A 19,365-nucleotide genomic window follows, 5' to 3' on the forward strand; every position below is an offset into this window, starting at 1 on the left:
GTTAGGTGGCAGCTGTGCTGGGGTCCCGGGTCCTGGGAGGGGGTGCCTGGGTGAGGGTGGAGATCAACTGTTCTGTTGAGATTCTGTTCCAGTAGCGGTGGGGGAGTTTAGTGGTGTGGTGGTAAGTGACCGGCTTCTGAAAGGAGAAATGGATGCAGCGATGGTCGGTCCATAGGAGTTCGGTGGTGTGGCTGAAGGAGACGTGGTTGCTGGCTGAGAAGATGGGGTCGAGTGTGTGTCCTGCGGTGTGGGTGGGTGGGTGACGTGACGAGTTGCTTGAGGCCGAGGTTGGCGAGGTTGGCAATTAGGTTGGTGATGTTGATATTGTTGTTTTCTAGGTGGAAGTTCAGGTCGCCAAGGAGGATGTAGTCCGTTGAGGCGAGGGCTTGGGAGCTGATGGCGTCGGCGATGTCGTCGCAGAACTGCGGTCTGAGGCCTGGGGGTCTATAGACCAGTGTTCCTCTGAGGGTGGTGTTGGCGTTGATGTGAATTTTGAAATGGAGGTGCTCAGTGGATTTGATGGTGTCGTGGGAGCTGTTGGAGATTCTTATGGTTTTTTTTGGACTATGGCGATTCCTCCTCCTGGTTTGTTACTGCGGTCTCTTCCAGTGATCTTGTAGTTTTCTGGTATGGCTATGGCTATGTCTGGTTCCGAGGACGAATTCATCCAAGTTTCAGTGAGGAATGCGATGTCGGGTGAGGATGTGGTCAGTAGGTCCCAGAGTTTGATTGCGTGCTTGTGGACGGAGCGGGTGTTAAGCAGGATGCATCTTAGGCGGCTGTCTGAGGCTTTGAGTTGGAGCTTGGGGGTTAGGTCGCAGGTGAAATTGCAGGCTTTGCAGGAGAAGGGTCCTTTGGTGCGCGTCGGTGTGGACTGGAAGCAGATAGAGGAGCGTCCTGGATTGAGGGCGTGGAGGTCGTCGGCAGTGTAGTGGTGATTGGTGGTACGGGGGCGTGTTGGCCAGGGGGTCTGGCACTGGGCACGGTTGTGGTGCCGACCGGCGCAGACGGGCTTGCTCTTGGCGCACCTTCGGCGCGCCAGCGGCGCATCCGCACTGCGGCTGGCATAAGAGGGGAGGTGGGAGGGAGTGGCAGCTAGGAGGAGGGAGGGATAGTCCAAGGGGAGAGCAGGGTGGCGGGGCAGCAAGGCTGAGGCGGGAAAAAGGGAACTGAGGATCGAGGTGGAGGGAGGGGGGCGGGGACGCAGCGGCGAGTTAGGTCTGAATAACAGGGAAAAATACCCAGAAGTAGAAAACCACAGAGTGGAGCAGTGGTGAGGAGGAAGCGACCTGCCTGACAGAAGCAGGGTCAGAGGTCGTTTCCTTCACCGGGCTGCAGCCGGCATAAGAGGGTAGGTGGGAGGGAGTGGCAGCTGGGAGGAGGGAGGGATAGTCCAATGGGAGAGCAGGGGGGCGGGGCAGCAAGGCTGAGGCGGAAAAAAGGGAACTGGGGATTGAGGTGGAGGGAGGGGGGAGGGGACACAGGGACACAGCTGTGAGTTAGATCAGAATAACGGGGGAAAATACCCAAAAGTAGAAAGCTACTGAGTGGAGCAGTGGTGAGGAGGAAGCGACCTGCCTGCCAGAAGCAGGGTCAGAGAAAATCATCAATTAGTGTTCAGTGTTGGAAGCTGTTGATGTGTCTCCTCACTGGTGAAAGATTTGTTTTAGCACACCACTGAATGATGGTTGTGACATACTGATGTGTAATACTACCACAGTGTCCTGACATGGTCATGTTGCCTCACATTTTGTTACTGCCAAGATGTGGACGGTTGGCATTATTGATGTAGGATTTTTATTGTGAGGGCAGGATGACTGGCTCCAGAGTAATGCGTCAATAATAGTTTGCCTATTTAATTTGATTTTATGGAATATTCCCCTTCTTCCATGCTGTCAAGATTCTGGAATGTCGACCTCTAAATGGCACAGACTAGCTTCTGCATGGTTTGTTAAATGCATATTTGATTGTGTCTCAAACATGTTACCTAGAAATGTATGACACCATAACATTCAGATTTCATTGTTTATTTTCCCACCCTTTTTTACATGGGAAACACATTACCTAGTTGGTATCTCTTATTTGTTTTAGTGTCACATTATGTTTCAGATTTAAAAGTGATGGTGTACAAAGAAAATTAAGTACCAAAAAAAAATACATCAATCGTTCTCATTATTTTATGTGCATTTATTTGGAACAAAAAGATGAGTGGAATACCTGTGAAACCAGAATGAAAAGGAACAAGAAAACAAAAAATAATAATAGTGGACAAAACTGTGGGCCTGGTTTATGAGGCCCTAGTGCCACCTTAGTGCCTGCCTAGCATCATTGTTTTGATGGTAAGGCTGTCCTAAAGTGGCTTTTTACACATGCCATATTTACAAATCGGTGCATTGCACCACTTTATAAACCCTTGCACCACATTATGCCTGCGCCAGACATAATGAATGCAAGGGAGGGCATTCCCACCTTAGGGGGCTGAAAAAATGGTGTAAGGAAATCAATGAGAATTTATTGTGCCATATTTTTGGCACTTTTAATGCCCGCTCAGGGAAGGCTTTAAAAGAGGGGATGCCATTGATTACAATGAGCCCCTCTGTACTCTGCAGGAGTAGCGCCAAACGTTTGCACTACTCCTGCAGAGTACATCAATAGCATCAGGAATTTTGACATTATTGCCCTCTACCCTGCAACTTGGTGCACCATATTTTATATACAGCACACACCTGGTGGTGGTAGGGGGGCCCTAAGGGGCACAAGGAAAGTGGTGCTGCACTGGGTGCAGCACCACTTTTCTTAAATCAGCCCCTATATTTGTTTTGCACAAATTGTGTGGAGTTCAATATACAAAATACATCTCTCCTCAAACAAGGTAAATGCGTCCATGTAATAGTTCGGAGAGTGAATGGTGGACACACACTTGAGGAAATTAGGTTTGTCACCTCTTGGAGGTGATGGCGGAGGTCGTCATCTTCTTGCAGTGGTCCGGATGAATGCCCCTACAGGGGTGGGGGGCCAGGTGCAGGGATTGGGGTGGGTTGATCAGTTTCCTCCTGCGGAAGGGCCTCCCTGTCTGTGGCTGCAGGAGGTGTAGAACCAGGCATCCCCTGATCAGCTGGACTAGCAGGAGTGGTGTCCTTACTAAAGGCTTCTGTAGCAGATGATGGTCCACTGGCCCTTGGTGTTGGTTCCTCTATGAATTACAAAATAAAAACACATTAAAGGTCTTTATCGCACCTCAAATCTATCTTGAGCTCCAGATGATGCAACCTAATGGAAAGAAAAATAATGATTGATGGATGTTGAGGAGTTTCTATGCTTTTTTGCTTTTTACTCATGCAATGTAATGGTCACAGAGGCACACTTCAGTAGCAATGATGGAGATATGTCATGAAATGTAAAATGTGAAATACACAATATACATTTCATGTACCAGACAAGCAACTCAACACAGTAGAGAGGAGACTTGAGAGCTTGCCATTCCAAGGCCTAGCAGCCTAAAAAAAAAACTATGGTACAACTTGCTGTATTTAATGTCATTGTTTATGATATGAACACTGCAAAGTAATGTGTGCATCAATACTACTTGTGATCAGCATGCCACAAAGCATGGTTGGAAACCTTGGAATCCGCAAACTATGATTTATTTAAACAAGCAGATCAATTCAATGTAGTGACAAGAAGATAACAATATACTGGATCAACACAGCAGCTGAAATGTTAATACATACCATGAAATGGTGAATGTCAACTACCTAAAGCTTTGACTTTTCGCCATTTGTGGAAGGAAAAAAGGCTACACCACATTGAACTATTGTTTTGCAGAGACAAAAGCAGGGCATGGTAGTCATTTGTAAACACCATTGCCAATACCTGTGAAAAAGTGGGTAGTACATACCTATACACATTTATACATTGAACACATTTGGAATATGTACACACATATGTGTATAAAGTGATTAGGTTAAGATACTACTTACAACCACTCTTTCTTCATGTGCAGATGGATGGAGCGTAGAACCCCTCCCCAGGCCTCATAGGCCCTGGGGACCCCATCCTACAAGGATGTTTTTTTTAAATGGAGGGGGTCCATGCAACCCCCCCCTCCCTAAGCAAAATATGACCATGGGGATGCCATTCCCCAGGGCAATATATATTTTAAAGGGGAGGGGTGCCACGTGGTCCTCCCCACGAGTCTCTTTAGGCCCTGGGGACCCATCCCAGGCCCATTTTCTTTATTTTAAAGGAGAGGCAGGCCATGTGCCTCCCTACCTGAGACTAATGTGACTCTGGAAACCCCATCCCTCAGGGCTATTAATTTAATTTAAAGAGAAGGGGGCTGCATGTCCCCCTTGCTCCAAGCCTTATTAGTCCCTGGGGACTCCATCCCTCAGGGCCTTTTTTTAATTAAAAAGGGGGCAGGGGTGTGGGCCCCCTCCCCAAGACATTAAAGGCCCAAGGGAGCCCACCCCTGGGGATGAAACCTTCATAAAAATTAAGAGGGGTCTACATGGCACCCCATTCACCAGCATTAAAAAGGACTTGGGAACCCTATCCTCTAGAGTTGTGTATTTTTAAATGAGAGGAGAGCAGTGTGCCCCCTTCCTTTTTTGTCTGTCTCAGTCCCGTCCTTTAATATGGGTAAGTGCCTGGGTGCTCCACTGAGGACACCCATCGGATACATGTTGGGGGCTATAAGAGAGCCCCAGGGCCCCTGTGGCCTCAGTTAGCTCCCCCCATGCTGTGGGAGCTGACATTGCTCTTACCTACAGGGAGTAGTTATTTATGCTGCTCCGTCTGGGTGGGAGCAATATCTTGATCTGTTGCATGGCCAGGACCAGTGCAGGCAGGGAAACAGATTCCAAGTCTGCTCCCAGCCAGTTGGAGTATTTTTAGGTCTCCAGTTGTTGTGAGCAGACTTTGTGTTTGCTACTGTTTGGCTAGAGTTTTGAAAATGATCCCACCAGGCAGGAACAAAGGCATGTTTTCTTGCCTGTGTGAACAGGGAGACTTCTGTGTCTGGTGGGTGGGCTCCCCGGTACACAGGCTGTGAAGCCAGCACCAGGGTTGGGTTCTCCATGGTCATTAATGGTTAATGCAGGGAGGCCATGGGAATGGAATTATCCAGGTCTTTAGAGGCTTGAGAAGAGGGCACCCTTCGCTCCCATTGTTTTTGGCATTTTGGCCCCCGGGGATGGGCTGCGTGGGGTCTATAATGGTTTGGATAGAGGGGTACCTATCCCCTTACATAATACAGTCCTGGGGTAGACTCCCAATGCATATATTGGGCAATGTGCCTCCCTCCCCTCATAAAATGCAGCCTCAGGTGGGCTCTCTGGGACCTATAATGGATTAGGCAGAGGGAGAGGCATGCCCTCCTGCTCACAAAATGTGGCCACGGGGTAGGCTTCTCAGTGAGGCCTATTATAGCTCAGGGAGGGGTGCGGTGTGCCCCCCTCTAATTAATTAAACCATACAACCTTGGGCCAGCATTTTATTTTTTTATCCCCCTTTGTCGATTTTATTTCAATTTTGGCCCTGGGGGCAGTCCCTCTGGGTCTTCTCATTGGGCCTAGGATATTCCTAGCCATCCCTCTTATTTTACCCTCATTGTTTTACTTCAGGACAGGATATTAAGTCACTTCCTCTTTTTTCATGATTTTTGCCCTGAGGAAAGGTTTTTAATGGCTCGGAGATGGAGGCCCTGCACCCCTCTTCCCCTTATTGAATACAGCCCTGGCGATAGGCTCCTGGGGCATAGAATGAATGAACATGACTCAGCAACCTTTTTTTCTCCAATCCTGTAAGAGTCCGGCAGGATTGAGGCCATTTTTCCCTTTTTTTGTTTGTTTGAACCCCAGGGGGGCCTTTATATTACTTTTAGTTTTTTACTTCAGTGCGAGGACTAAGGGGCATATTTAAGAGCCACTAGTGCCACTGGACTGTCACTTTTCATGATGCTCTGGTGGCACTAAACACTGCTCAATATTTAAAAGGAGGTATAACAGCACTTTTTTGTGGTGTTATGCCTCCTTGTAAATATGGACCCCTCCAATGCAGCTTTCTGTGTCAGAGGAGCATGCAATGGGTGTTGCAGTGGGCGTTCCACTGTAACACCCATTGCTTTTGACGTTGCCTCAAATTTACGAGTTCTCGTAAACTGAGAAAGGACCAAAAACTAATGCCACCCTAGGGGTGGCATTAGTATGGCAAAATGAGGATGAATGCTTCTATTTCTCCTCATTTTTTGCTTTTTCTATGTGTGCTGCATTCTGCACCACACATAGAAGAAGCAACATGCCATGGAGGATTGTTTACGTGCAGGAAGGGGCACCTTCCTTCACATAAACAATCCTTCAAGATGACACTTTGGTACTTCTATGTGTGCTGTATTTTGCAGCACACATAGAAGTGCCAATTTGCCATTATAGATTGTTTATGTGCAGGAAGAGATACCTTCCTGCACATAAACAATCTATCCCCTCAACGCAGACACCCTTGCATTCTGCCTAATTCAGCACCAGTGCAGGGGGAAAAGTAGGGGTGCGCCGTATTCCTCTAAATAAGCTGCACCTCTGCGTTTCAAAAATGGTGCAGCGCTGCTATTTTTGGTACAGCTCTACGCTGCACCACTTTAACAAAAATCCGGGCCTAAGGCTTTTAGTCCTGTAATGACTGCCAGCAACATTTCTCTGATGTTGCTGGCAGCTAAGGGAGTCCGGCTCCTGTGGGAGTGAGATGGTCCAACGGAAATAAAGCTCCCAGACCCATTCTGAATGCTCTTTTTAAAAATTGTCTCTCAAGCCCCTTGTGGACCCTACCGTTCAGATATACAATTAATTTTGAACCCTCATTTCTCAAAACTACTACTGAATGGACTTACTCTAAACCCACAAAAAGCAATTGGGACCTAGATCTAGCTTCCTGCCAAATTTGGCATATTTATTTTCAGCAGTTTTTCTGGTAGCCTGTCTAAAGAAGTCTATGGAATATGGATGGGGATTTTGCATCACTAGTATATATGTATACCACTCCTGCTAAGCAACCAAGCAAACAGGAGGGATGGTGGTCCCTAAGGGCATATATGTCTTGAAGAGGGGGGACGCGCAGCCCCCTCCATGTTTTTAAAAATCAAATAGACCCCGGGGAGGTGGTGGCTCCTGGGATCACATGGTGCACTTGGACCCCTTATTCACACGTCATAGTAGTCCGGGGAGGTGGCAGTCCCCATGGCCCGGGGGTGTTTGGGGCCCCCATCAAATTTATCATGTAGCCCCAAGGAGGTGGTGGACCCTGGGGACTGGGCTGGTCCATGCAGCCCTCTGTATCATTGTTAAACACAGCCATGGGAAGTGGTGGTTCCTTGGGATGGTCTGTGTAGCCCTCCTAAGTATTTGTAATCTGTAACTCTGCGGAGGTGGTGGTCCCCAGGTGGTCTGCAAGGCCCCCCAAAAATATATTCAATGTGGCCCTGGGAAGGTGATGGTCCCTGGGACTTTTAAAAGCCCTAGGAGGAGGGCCCTTGTGCCCCACTCCTTCCTCACTCTACTGCCCGTATATATATCTCTGCCTGGGTGGAGGGCTGCATGCTTCCTTCTCATCCCCAAAATCAGCCAGTTGGTTGCAGAGTCAGCACTCTCTGCCACAATTCACTCTCAGTTCTTCATGAATCATTAAAGAAGGATGCCCACACAGAGGGTGCTCGTAGTGTAGCTTTATTAATGTGCTTGTGTGCTACCAACTCGCTAACTCTTTTTTTCTGCTGGTTGTGTAGACTTATTAAAATGTTCATGTGCTACTGATTCTAATGTGTTTTGGCTGCCTTGCAGCCTTGCTCACAAAACAGAAGTGCCATCTTTGATCTCCTATGCTAAAGTGCATCATCATACACTTAGAGAGCAGACTATACACTCATGCTACATGCTCACATTACAAAGTAACCTTACTGGTTCTCAAGTCTGACATTATTCCTCTCAGCTATTTTCGATATAAAGTACAACATGCATTAAAATAATTCAGCCCATGTGGGCATATTTTCAAAAAGCTGTGCTAGTGTTTTATGTTTCATTCTGTTTCTGCATTATACTTATGTGTACCATCTTTCTTCTCATTTACTTAAACCAAGTACATAAAAAAGTTTAAATTAGAAACATACAATTTTGAGTTGATATTTTATACCAGCATCTTATTCAATTACAAGTGCTCAAATCCAAAGTACCATTTCATTAAAACCATATTAAAGTACAATAACACCCCAGTGGGCAATTTTAGACCTCAAATATGCCTTTATACTAACATGATATCTTGCACTTTATATTCATATGCCTCTAAGCCTAGGTAGTGCTCCAATTAAAGTGCTCATGTGCCATTAATTAAAAACATTTGTCTGTTAAAACCTTTCCTCTTGTAACTTCTGCTTAACATAAGGAGAGGGAATCTCCTACTTTTTATATATCCTTCTTCTAATTGAATCCTTTGCTTCTCTCTCATAGATGGTTACGCACATCTTCACTGCTCAAACCCATAGGCATCTTTGCATTCTTGCAAATTTCATGGCATAAGTCTAAAATTGACCTTTGTTGTAATCAAACGTGTCCCTTTTAAATTTTTGCACTTTTCTTAACTTTATAGATTCTTCACATTTTTTCATTCTCTCTTTCATTTCTCCCTTGAATTTTCTTACTGCTTCATGATCTGGTTCCCGCTGTATTTCATCTTTTAATCTTTCTGTTACCTCTATGGTATTTTTCCCATCTTTCTCTGCATATTTTACCAAAATTTCTACCATCCACTTAGAGGACTCACAGTTGTTCTCTCCTAAGCCTCATAACATTTCAGGGTCTTGATTCTCATAATTCAGGGCTATCAGTATTCTTAGACCCGTTGGGACTCGACCTGCCACAACATAGTTATAGTTAGGATTGTGTTTCCATAGGCATTTTTTTGTTTTGCTAATAATTTGGAGCTGTTTGATGAATTTCCACTAAACTCTCCAAAAAAGTGCTACTTTTTGACAAGTTCGTGCAAGTGAAGTTTTGGGTGATCTGTCAAGTGACATCGGAGAAAAAAGAGGGGGTTCCAAAATGTATTTTCCTCATTCATTTTTTCATAGAAAACTTAGACACAGCTACAGCCCAAACTGCTGAACAGATTTACACCACATTTGTCAGAAAGCCACTTTGTGATACAAAAAGAGTGCTTTTTGTGTTTTGGTGTAAATATGTTCAGATGTTTTGGAGTTAATTAATGTTAAACTTAGATCTGATTGGCTGCCACCACTCTAATCTGGAAGTGGAGGCAGCCATTTTAGGACTTGGGACTCAGTCCTGAGACCTACGAAAAAAACACACACAAAAAGAAATAGGGGCAGGGTATGTATACCCTGACCCCAGGCCTTGCGGAGGGGCCCGAGAGAGACCCTTCATGGGCCAAACTACTTTTAAAAATGTTGCTATGAATTCACAAATTCGCTTTAAAAAATTAAAATCACTGGCAAGAGCCTGGGGGGCAATGCCCAGTTTTTTAAAGGGGGCACATGGCCCTTCTACCCAAGCTGAAATAAGGCACCTGGGCCCCATTCACTGATGCTGTCATTTAATTTCAATACAGGAAAAAAGGCACTTGGTCCCTTCTTCCTGAGCCTAGTAAGGCCCTTGGGACTCCATCTCCCAGGGCAAAAATTATTACTAAAGGGAAGAGGGCACACAACTCCCTCCCTGAGCCTAGAAAGGCCGAGGGGACACCATCCTGTGGGGCAGAGTAATAACATTTAGGGAAGCAGACATGTATACCCCCTCCAGGGCTCACTTAGACCTTGGGGACCCCATCCTCTGGAGGTGGCATGTATAAAAGAGGGGAAGGGGCCACACTGCCTCCCTCCCTGAGCCTTAAAAACCCCCCAGGGACCCTACCCTTCAGGGCCACAACTTAAAACAGAATGGATGGGGGCCACACTGCCCCCATCCTTGAGGCTTCAATGGTCTCAGGCACCCAAACCACAGGGACCAGCTCATGTACCATGTCACAGGGACCCCATCCAGGGACACAATAGATTCCCTGCCCACACTGGCGTGGACTAGGAGACGTGTGTTTGCTCCCATTTGGAGCAACACTGGTGAGCATAATTATGAGAAGCTTGGGCCACCATTGCATCACTTTTATTGATGCAACACCAACACATACCTTTTAATAATATCTATGAGGATACGCAAAGCCACTTTGAGTGGCTTTTAATGGCCTCATAGTTATTATGTGAGGTAAGACAGCGCAAATTGCTGCATTGCCTTTCTGTGCATTAGGGAGGCATTCCATGGGTGCTGCAGTGGGTGCTCCCACAAAACACCCATGGATTTTGATGCATCCCCAGATTTACAAGGCCATGTAAACCTGGGGATATGTCAAAACCTTACGCCTTCTCTGGGGAGGTTTAGCAAGGAGAAATATCTTTATTTCTCCTTGTTTTTTCCTCTTTCTATGTGTGCTGCATCCTTCAGAATACATAGAAAGAGGAAAAACCCTCCCATTACTGTTTTTGAGCAGGAGAGTGTCCTTTCCTTCACAAAAACAATCCTGATTCATTACAGACACCCTTGCACCATGGTGGAAGGGTGACTGAGATGGCGCTAGGCAACCAAAATGGCACCAGCACAGTGGGAAAGGACAAGAATTTTCAGGTATTGCATAGATACAGTGCATTAATGCCCTTTACGCAGGGCAGTGCAGCAAGGATATTTGTTGCACTACCCTGCATCAAAAGCCCATAAATGTGGGCCTAAATCTGCTCCCAATGGGTGGGAGATTCAAAATGCTCCCACCAGCTGGGAGCAGACTTGTGTTCTGTTTTCCTGCCCACATTGATGCAGGAAGGAAAAAATAACCCACATTGCTTTCGCCCAGATGGAGGAGTATAAATGAAGCTGCTCCCTCCAGTGGATAGCAATGCCAGCTCCAGAAGCATGTGTGGAGCTGGTTGAGGCTGCAGTGGCTCCTCCACATCCCCAAATGTTGTGCTTGGTGGGTGCCTCAGGTGGGCACCTGGGCACCCACCTAAAACTGATGAGGAGCCCCTATCCCCTTTTATTTATATTTCGACCCTGGTGGATGAGGCCCCAGGGGCCTAATAAGGGTCATACAGGGGATGGTGTGCCCCTCTTTCTTTATTAATTACTCTGCCCTTGCGAACGGGGTCCCGAGGACCCTGTGGCCCTCCCTCCTCTTTAAAATATGATATGGTCCCGGAGAATGGGGTCCACGGAGCCTACAAAGGCTTGGGAAAGGGAGCCACATGACCCCCTCCCCCTGTATTTACAGGGGGATGGGGTCCCGGTGGCCTCCTTAGGCTCAGGGATGGGGGTTCATATTCCACTCCCTTGATTATTTACTCCGCCATGGAGGATGGTGTTCCTGTAGCACAATAAGGCTCAGAGAAGGGGTGCCGCATGACCCCCATCCCTCTTTTATTATATTTGGCCCGGGGGGGTGGGGTCCTTGTGGACTACTAAGGCTTAGGGAGGAAGGCAGTACACCTTCCTCCCCATAACATATATGTTTTGGTCCCAGAGGATGGAGCCCCAATGGTCCCAGAGACCAACCCTACACAATGTCACCAAAGGCTGTCTGCAGCATGGGATTGGCTGCTCGCATGGGGTTTGCCTCAGGAGCTAGATTTACTCATGGTACTAATATAGTACTTTATGTGTAAAACAAACTCTAGAAATGAACTGAATAAACCAAAGGTTAAAGTAACGTTATAGTGCAGTGAAATGTTCAGTAACAACGTAACATTTTAAAAACCACGGAAATTCACCAGTTATAGTTCTACTTATCTCAAGTAACTGTAACTTGTGTCCTAGGGTAATTCACCATTCCCTGCTAATCCCCACACATATTACATCACTCATGGCATCTTCTATGACATCATTGATAATATTACTGCAATGTTTGCAATTAGATTATTGATGAAAAACTGGGGGCTCGAGTTATAGTTACCTTAGGACACACATTACAGTAACTTGAGATAAGCACAGCTTTTGACCTCACATATCACATCACTCATAACATGTTCTATGACATATGCATGACATCAATGATAACATGATGACATCATTGATGACATCACTGATGCTATCATACAATAAGTGTGTTTGTTTGTTTTGTATTTCACAGTGGCAGGTAACTATCATATTACTCTACCTTATTTTGTCTGGCCTGTGTCCAGCTTTTGGGTCTCAGGGCCAGATGTAGCAAAAGTTTGCGAGTCGCAAACGGGTCGCAGCACTATTTGTGACCTCGCAAAATGCGAAATGGAATGTAAAAATCCCATTTTGGAGTACCAAATAGCAGTGCAACCTGATTTTGCGACTCGCAATTAGGAAGTCGCAAATTGCGACTCGCAAACCTTATGCAAAAGCCAGTCACAAATTGAGACTAGTTGTCAAAAGCCCGTTTTGCACACCCAGATTAGCACTGATTCTAAACAGGTAACCAGAACCAAAGTATAAAAGGAGACCCAGAAGGCATCTGGGTTACTCAAAATGGCTGCACTATACGTGAACGCATGGAGGAGGAGAGTCCAGGCTGCCCAGCAGAAGAGGAGGAGGCAGAGACAGGACAGGATATGCCGAACCAGGCAGACACTATTTCAACAAACTGAGGATGAGATTTATTATAAATACAGACTGAGCAGCGCAGTTATCCTAGAGATCGTTGAACTGCTGAAACCTCAGCTAGAATGCCAGACAATGCGCCGCAGCACCATCCCCACACAGGTGCAAGTGCTATGCTCACTGCACTTCTTGGCCTCAGGTAGCTATCAGGGGGTGATTGCAGTGGCAGGTGAGGTATCCCAAAGTGCCCTCTCAAGATTCTTCAGACGTTTCCTAAATGCCATACTCGCACACATATCCAGATATATATACATTCCCAGGAATGAGGCAGAAATGAACAGCACCAAGTTGGACTTCTACAGAATTGCCAACTTCCCACATGTAATAGGGTGTGTGACGGGACTCATATACCAATTTGCCCACCTGCAAATCTGGAATATATTTTGTGCAATAGCAAATGTATCCACTCACTAAACATCCAGGTGGTATGTGACGCCCATAATGTCATTACTGACATTGTGGCTAAATATCCAGGGAGTACACATGATGCCTACATATTCAGGCACAGTGGGATACACCAACGTCTAGAACATGGGGAGTTTGGAGAAGGATATTTATTAGGTACTGGCGAGTACACTCTGAAGCCTTACATACATGTTACTGCGTAACCCTGTGATGCCCTGCTAAATTTGTCGCTTTTGTCAAACAGGTGACAGTGCATATGCCCTGAGAACATGGATACTCACCCCATACCTAAAACCTGGCAATCAGACTGAGAGGCGATACAACATTGGACATCGGCGAACCAGAGCTGTAATTGAGAGGACGTTCGGCTTGTTGAAGTCACGATTCAGATGCCTGCACAAAAGTGGAGGAATACTTCAGTATGCCCCAGAAACAGCATGCAAGATAGTTGCCACCTGTGCCATCCTACACAACATTGTCACCAGACGTGGGCTATATCTCACCCCTGATGACACAGATTCGGAGGATGAGGAGCAAGAGCTACCACACCGACAGCCTGGGGATGGAAGCATTGCAAAGGAGGGCAGAAAGAGATGGAACCACATAGCAACCCACTACTTTGGCAGGTACGTAGCAACCGTGACAACACTCACTAATGTTAGAAACACGTTGCCCAGTTGTGTAGTTCAACTAATTAACCCTTTTATTGCAGGACTATAATGTGGAAACAATAGTCAACTAAACTACAGAATGCAGAACAAAAGTGTAGTCTGACACATTACGTGCATGTGCCTCTGTAACACCACATATCAGTAGCTCAAAGCCTCCTGCTACTGCGGCCACCATGGCTCACTCCAAGTTGGTCCCCTGATCCCTGGCGTGCACTGCTACTCCGCAACACACGTGCATCAGTGGCACACACACTACTCACACTGGAGTCCAGCAGGGTATTCCCAATGCCCCTTGCTGCTTGTCTGGTCTCCAGCAGGTCCACCGCATGGCTGATGCGGCCAAGTCCTCGAGCCACATCTCCTGCAAAATAGCCTAGTTCCTCTTGCAGGCTGACAGTGCACCTTGACAGGCAGGTTGTAGTGGTAGCCAGGGGCTCTATAGACACACTAAGCCTGTCTAAACAGGCAGCAGTGTTGCGCTCCCTGCGCCGTGCTTGTGCCCTGTCGGCCACCATTTCCCTGACCAAGTTTTCTATGGAGGTAGTCAGGTTACCCAAGTGAGCGTTCATTCTAGTGAACTGGTTGCCCACATTTGCCAGCCCATGCATGAGTGTGTTCTACAGTCTTGAAAGGTTACAGTACCGCATTTGTCTATTTTGCAGTTGGTGACTCTGCAGTAAGGATGCCTCCAGTCCCAACAAATCCTCATCGGTAACATCCTCCCTACACACAGACTGCATTGTGCGTCGTCTACGCACCGAGCCAGCTGATCCCCGTGGTTGACTCTCCCTACGCATTGGCCCCGGTGTCACAATGACTGCCTCTATACCCACAGCAGGATCATCCATGTTCTCTTGTGCCGATTTGATGGGTGGTGTTGTCCTGCACTCCCCTGCGGTGTCTGTGGCAGCCTTCTCCTGTGTGTCAGTGCCTTGATCCTCTCCCTGCACAGTGGCGCTGATGGGGGGGCCTTGTGGGAGACCTGTGGGACATAGGAGATACACTGTCAGTGTCTCACATATGTTTGATGCCTCAGAATAAACATTTCCCTATATTTGGACTACTGTACTACATTGCCCATAATGCACTGTTCTATAGGTTGCAATACTAGGAATGTAGCTAACCTGGAGGTGCATGCTGATGTGTACTGTGAATGTGTGCATGGTGCATAGGCTGGTGTAAATACGTTAATTTTGGTACCTACTTTTTGATGTTCCTGGTGCTGAACTGTCTAGGTCTCCGATGCCCAGTACAGCCTCCGGCTCCAGAGTTGTCTCCACCATGGTTTTGATGGCTGTAGTGAGTGCTACAGTAGATGGCCCTCCTCCAGTGCCATGCATCTCCCTCATGCTCTCCGCCACCCTTTCCTTGGTCCTGGAGCGAAGGTCATACCGCCTTTTACGGACCTCATCCAGTGTGCAGTGGCTGACATCGATGGCATTTCTTTTGTTGAGGATGTCCTGCCAGATCTTCTTTTTGTGGCTGTCAGGGACACTCATTGCTGCCTTGCCAAATAATTTCTCATGGTGCAGGCAGTACTCCTCAGTGAGCACCTCCAACTCCTCTTCAGAAAACTTAAGTTTTCGTTTTCTGCCTCCACTGGGTGTCTCCTTCTCCTGTGTAGCCATTGTTGCTGCAGCTCCTCTCACCTGGGTGTGGCTCTACAGTTTGGGCTGGGTGGGCTCCTCCCTGTTCCATGGGGTTACTTGCTGGTTCTGATGTCATCACTCAGAATCAGGAAGTGGGTTTTTCAAAATTTAATTTGCACCTACGTGCAATTTGCGAGTCTGTTGCAATATGCAACACCGGACCGCACCCTTGTGCAATTTGCAACCGCGCAAATTGCGAGGTTGCAAATTGAGACCACGCAAAATGCAAGGTTGCAAATTGCGGTGCGACTCTGCACCGAATCGCTATTTGGTATAGCAATTTTTCTTGGCATATCGTTTTGCAAGTCGGAAATAGCGATTCGCATACATCTGGCCCTAAATGTTAGAAAAATACACATGCTGCTAATGCATTATGGGTGTTTAGAGGTGTTGACCACGTTATAAATCTTTGTATAGAAGAGTAACACTGTTTGTAGTTGACAGCTGATGATGTGTTCAGCATGTTTGACATAAGTATTTTGGTTCTGCTGTATATCTTTCCAACAGGGCAAAGATTCTACATAGCAGAGACAACGTATTGTAAGCAGACTTGAGTTATTAGACAGAACATCTCAGAGTGAATATTTCTACATAGCATAGAGGACTATGTGCCCCAGGTACCAACCTATGTACAGGTGCTTCCTTTGCTTTAGAAGATGGGCCACCTGTAAAGTTTTCACCACAGTACGAAGGCTGCAGGTAGTATAATCTTTAGCCCCTTCTGGCCTGGTTCACTGCTAGGCCTTTCCCCAGCCCTAGTGCTAAGCCTTTTTTTGGCTATTTGAGGTAGTTTACACTTAGGGCCCAATAACTGTTTGTCCATATAAGGTATCCGCACCACATTTGCACCCTTTTTTTCCAACATGCTGGGGATTCTGAAGATACCAAAGGTTTGTGGATTCTCTTAGAGGGGACTGAAGAAATAGCCAAAATACAGCTAAATTTGTTTTTTTTTAGAAAAATGGGAAACAAGTGCTGAAGAAGAAAGTGTCTAGTGTTTCCCTGCAAATGGCATCAACAAAGGGTTTATGGTGCTAAAATCACAATCTTTCTAGCTTTCAGGAACAGGCAGACTTGAATCACAAAAACAAACTTCTCAACACAGTTTTGGCATTTTACTGGTACATAGCCACTTTTTTTTATTTTATGTGTCTTTACCCTCCTTCCACTTAGTGGGGAAAATGGGTAACAATGGTGATCCCAGAAAGCTATACATTTCTGATAAGTAGACAACATTCTGAATTCAGCAAGGGGTCATTTGTGTAGATTCTTTAAGGTTCTCTTACCAACAGTTGAAATAAAATAATATTGAAATTGAGTTAGAAAACAGCCATTTGTGTCTATGTTTTTATCTGTAACTTCTTCTAACTATGGCAGACTTTTTAAAGCAATATACCGTTATGTAAGCTGGACCCTTCTGGTTGCGGGGGTATATAGGGCTTATAGTTTCACCAAGAACCCTAGGTACCCAGAGTCAATAACTGAGCTGCACCTTGCAATGGTTTTGCATTGTGTACCGGATATTCAGTAAATTATTTGGTAAAATATAAAGAGTGAAAAATAGGTATCAAGAAAACCTATGTATTTCTGAAATGGGCACATAATATGGAGTTTAGAAGCAGTGGCTATTTGCACATCTCTGAGACTGGGGCTCCCTAGACAAGTATGTGAATTAGAGGGCATTTCTAATAATGATTTCTTTCTTACTCTGTCTTACATTTAGAAGGAGCAAATGCAGAGAAAGGCAATTGGTAATAACACTTGTTCTACTAATCACTATTCCCCCAAGTCTCCAAATAAAAATAGTACCTCGCTTATGTGGGGAGGCCTAGTGCCCACAACAGGAAACAGCTCAAAATGCAATGTGGATACAGCACATTTTTCCACTGAAAACTGACCGTTTTTTGCAATGTACCTAGCTGTGGATTTTGGGCTCCAGCTTAGCCACCACCTAGGGAAACCTATTAAATTCGTGCATTTTTTAAAACTAGACACCTAGAGTAGTTCAGGATGGGGTGACGTGTGGCTCTCACCAATGTCTGTTACCCAGAATCCCTTGCTAACCTCAAATGTATCTAAAACACATTTACCTCATATTTATGTGATGGAAAGTTCTGGAATCTGAGCAGAGCCACAAACTTCCTTCCACCCAGTTTTCCCCCAATTCTCCAGATAGAAGTGGCACCTCATTTGTGTGGGTAGAGCTAATGACCATGACTAGAATCGGCCCAAAACGCAATGTGGACACATCACATTTTCCACCTAAAATAGACCCTTTTTTTGCAATGAGCCTAGTTGTGGATTTTGGGGCTTAGCTCGGCCAGCACCTGGGGAAACCTAGCAAACTTGTAAATTTTTTAAAACTAGACACCCAGAGTAATCCATGGTGGGGTGGCTTGTGTGGCTCTTACCTGGTTCTCCTACCCAGAATCCATTACAAACCTAAAAACACATTTTCCTCACATTTCTGTGATGGAAAGTTCTGAAATCTTCTGGAAACCACACATTTCCTATCACTCAGCATTCCCCTTCATCTCCCAATAAAAATTATACCTACCTTGTGTAGGTGGGCAAAGTTCCTGTGACAGGGAAGGGCTGAAAACGTGTAGAATTTGAGGGGGTACCAAAGCAGATCCAAACTGTGCGGTACAGAGTAAATGCTCTCTATATATTAAACACTGTTGATACTACCCACTTTTCTACTCACATCAACTTTTCTCAATGTAGGTTTGGTGACTGTGAGTGGTTTGAGACAGAAAAAAACTGTACGTAGTAGGGCATTAATTTTGGAACAGACGTCCTGCGTAACTTGGCTTTGTCTGAACAGTTGTATACATAATAAACACTGTATGCATTGATGGCTTTCAATATATCTGTGGTTGATTTTTAATGTGAACAAGGCTCCCTGTTTAGTGTATGGTATAGGGTTAATATTGCTCATAACACATGCTTCCTAGACATATGGGAGTTTTATCTGTGATGGTGTTAATGGTGCTTCATATTATTCTGAGGTATTTTTTACTTACTTTCAGGCCTCTAATGTCATACCAGTTCATAGAGTAATGTGTACAAAAGATGCTTGAATGATGGCATGGTGGTGGCACAATTTATACGTAGCTCTGCTAATTATAACAGGTGAATTTCTGTAATTTGTTTTTAGTTCAAAGCGTTGATATTGTCACTGACATATTCACCTGATTATAACACATGCACAGTGGTCAAAAAAAGACTAAAAAGGAAAAGATCAGTGTTTTTTTCATAATTCCAACACAGAAGGCCTCACCTAAGCCCGTCCATGTGCTTGTGTGCACAGTTTTTGTGGTAAATTGCACAAGATTTCATGGTGCATGTATACTTGTGTTCTTTTATCAAGGAACCAGAATTTTGACTTTAATGCAATTTTGCACTTATAGCCAGGGCCGGACTGGCCTATAGGGCAATTTGGCAGTGTCAGAATGGTGGTCTGACAGGTTTATGGGTGAGTCATTTTTGTGGATGTTTGTGGCCATTTGTTATGGCCTGGAGGGTTGGTTCTTACTGTCGATTTCCCTAATAATCTTAAAAACATTGTCTGAAGTAAACACAAGTGCATGCAGTGCTTCATACCCTACAAAACAACTACAAATTGTTTCTTTACAAATTCAAAAGTGCTCTGATTTGCAAATATATGACACTTTTTTAGCTATTTAATTTGCTAAAGTAGGCCCACTTTTATTTTAGTGCCCAGATTACTTTTCTTCCCAGTACAATGCTGTTCATAGTTTATAAATGTATATTATTTTGTTATGATTTAAATACATCACAATGAACCCTATAAGTCATGGTGGTTTCAATGTAAGGTCTGTAAGATTTTAAGACCATATATATTTATATGTCCAACATATAAATGCATCACCTTTACATTTTCTTTTTGAGTTGGTTTACTGCGTTGTCACTGAAGTACTGGTCATGGCCCAATTTAACTGATGGGTTAAT

Source organism: Pleurodeles waltl, chromosome 2_2 (assembly GCF_031143425.1).
Source record: "Pleurodeles waltl isolate 20211129_DDA chromosome 2_2, aPleWal1.hap1.20221129, whole genome shotgun sequence".
Classification (NCBI taxonomy): Eukaryota; Metazoa; Chordata; class Amphibia; order Caudata; family Salamandridae; genus Pleurodeles; species Pleurodeles waltl.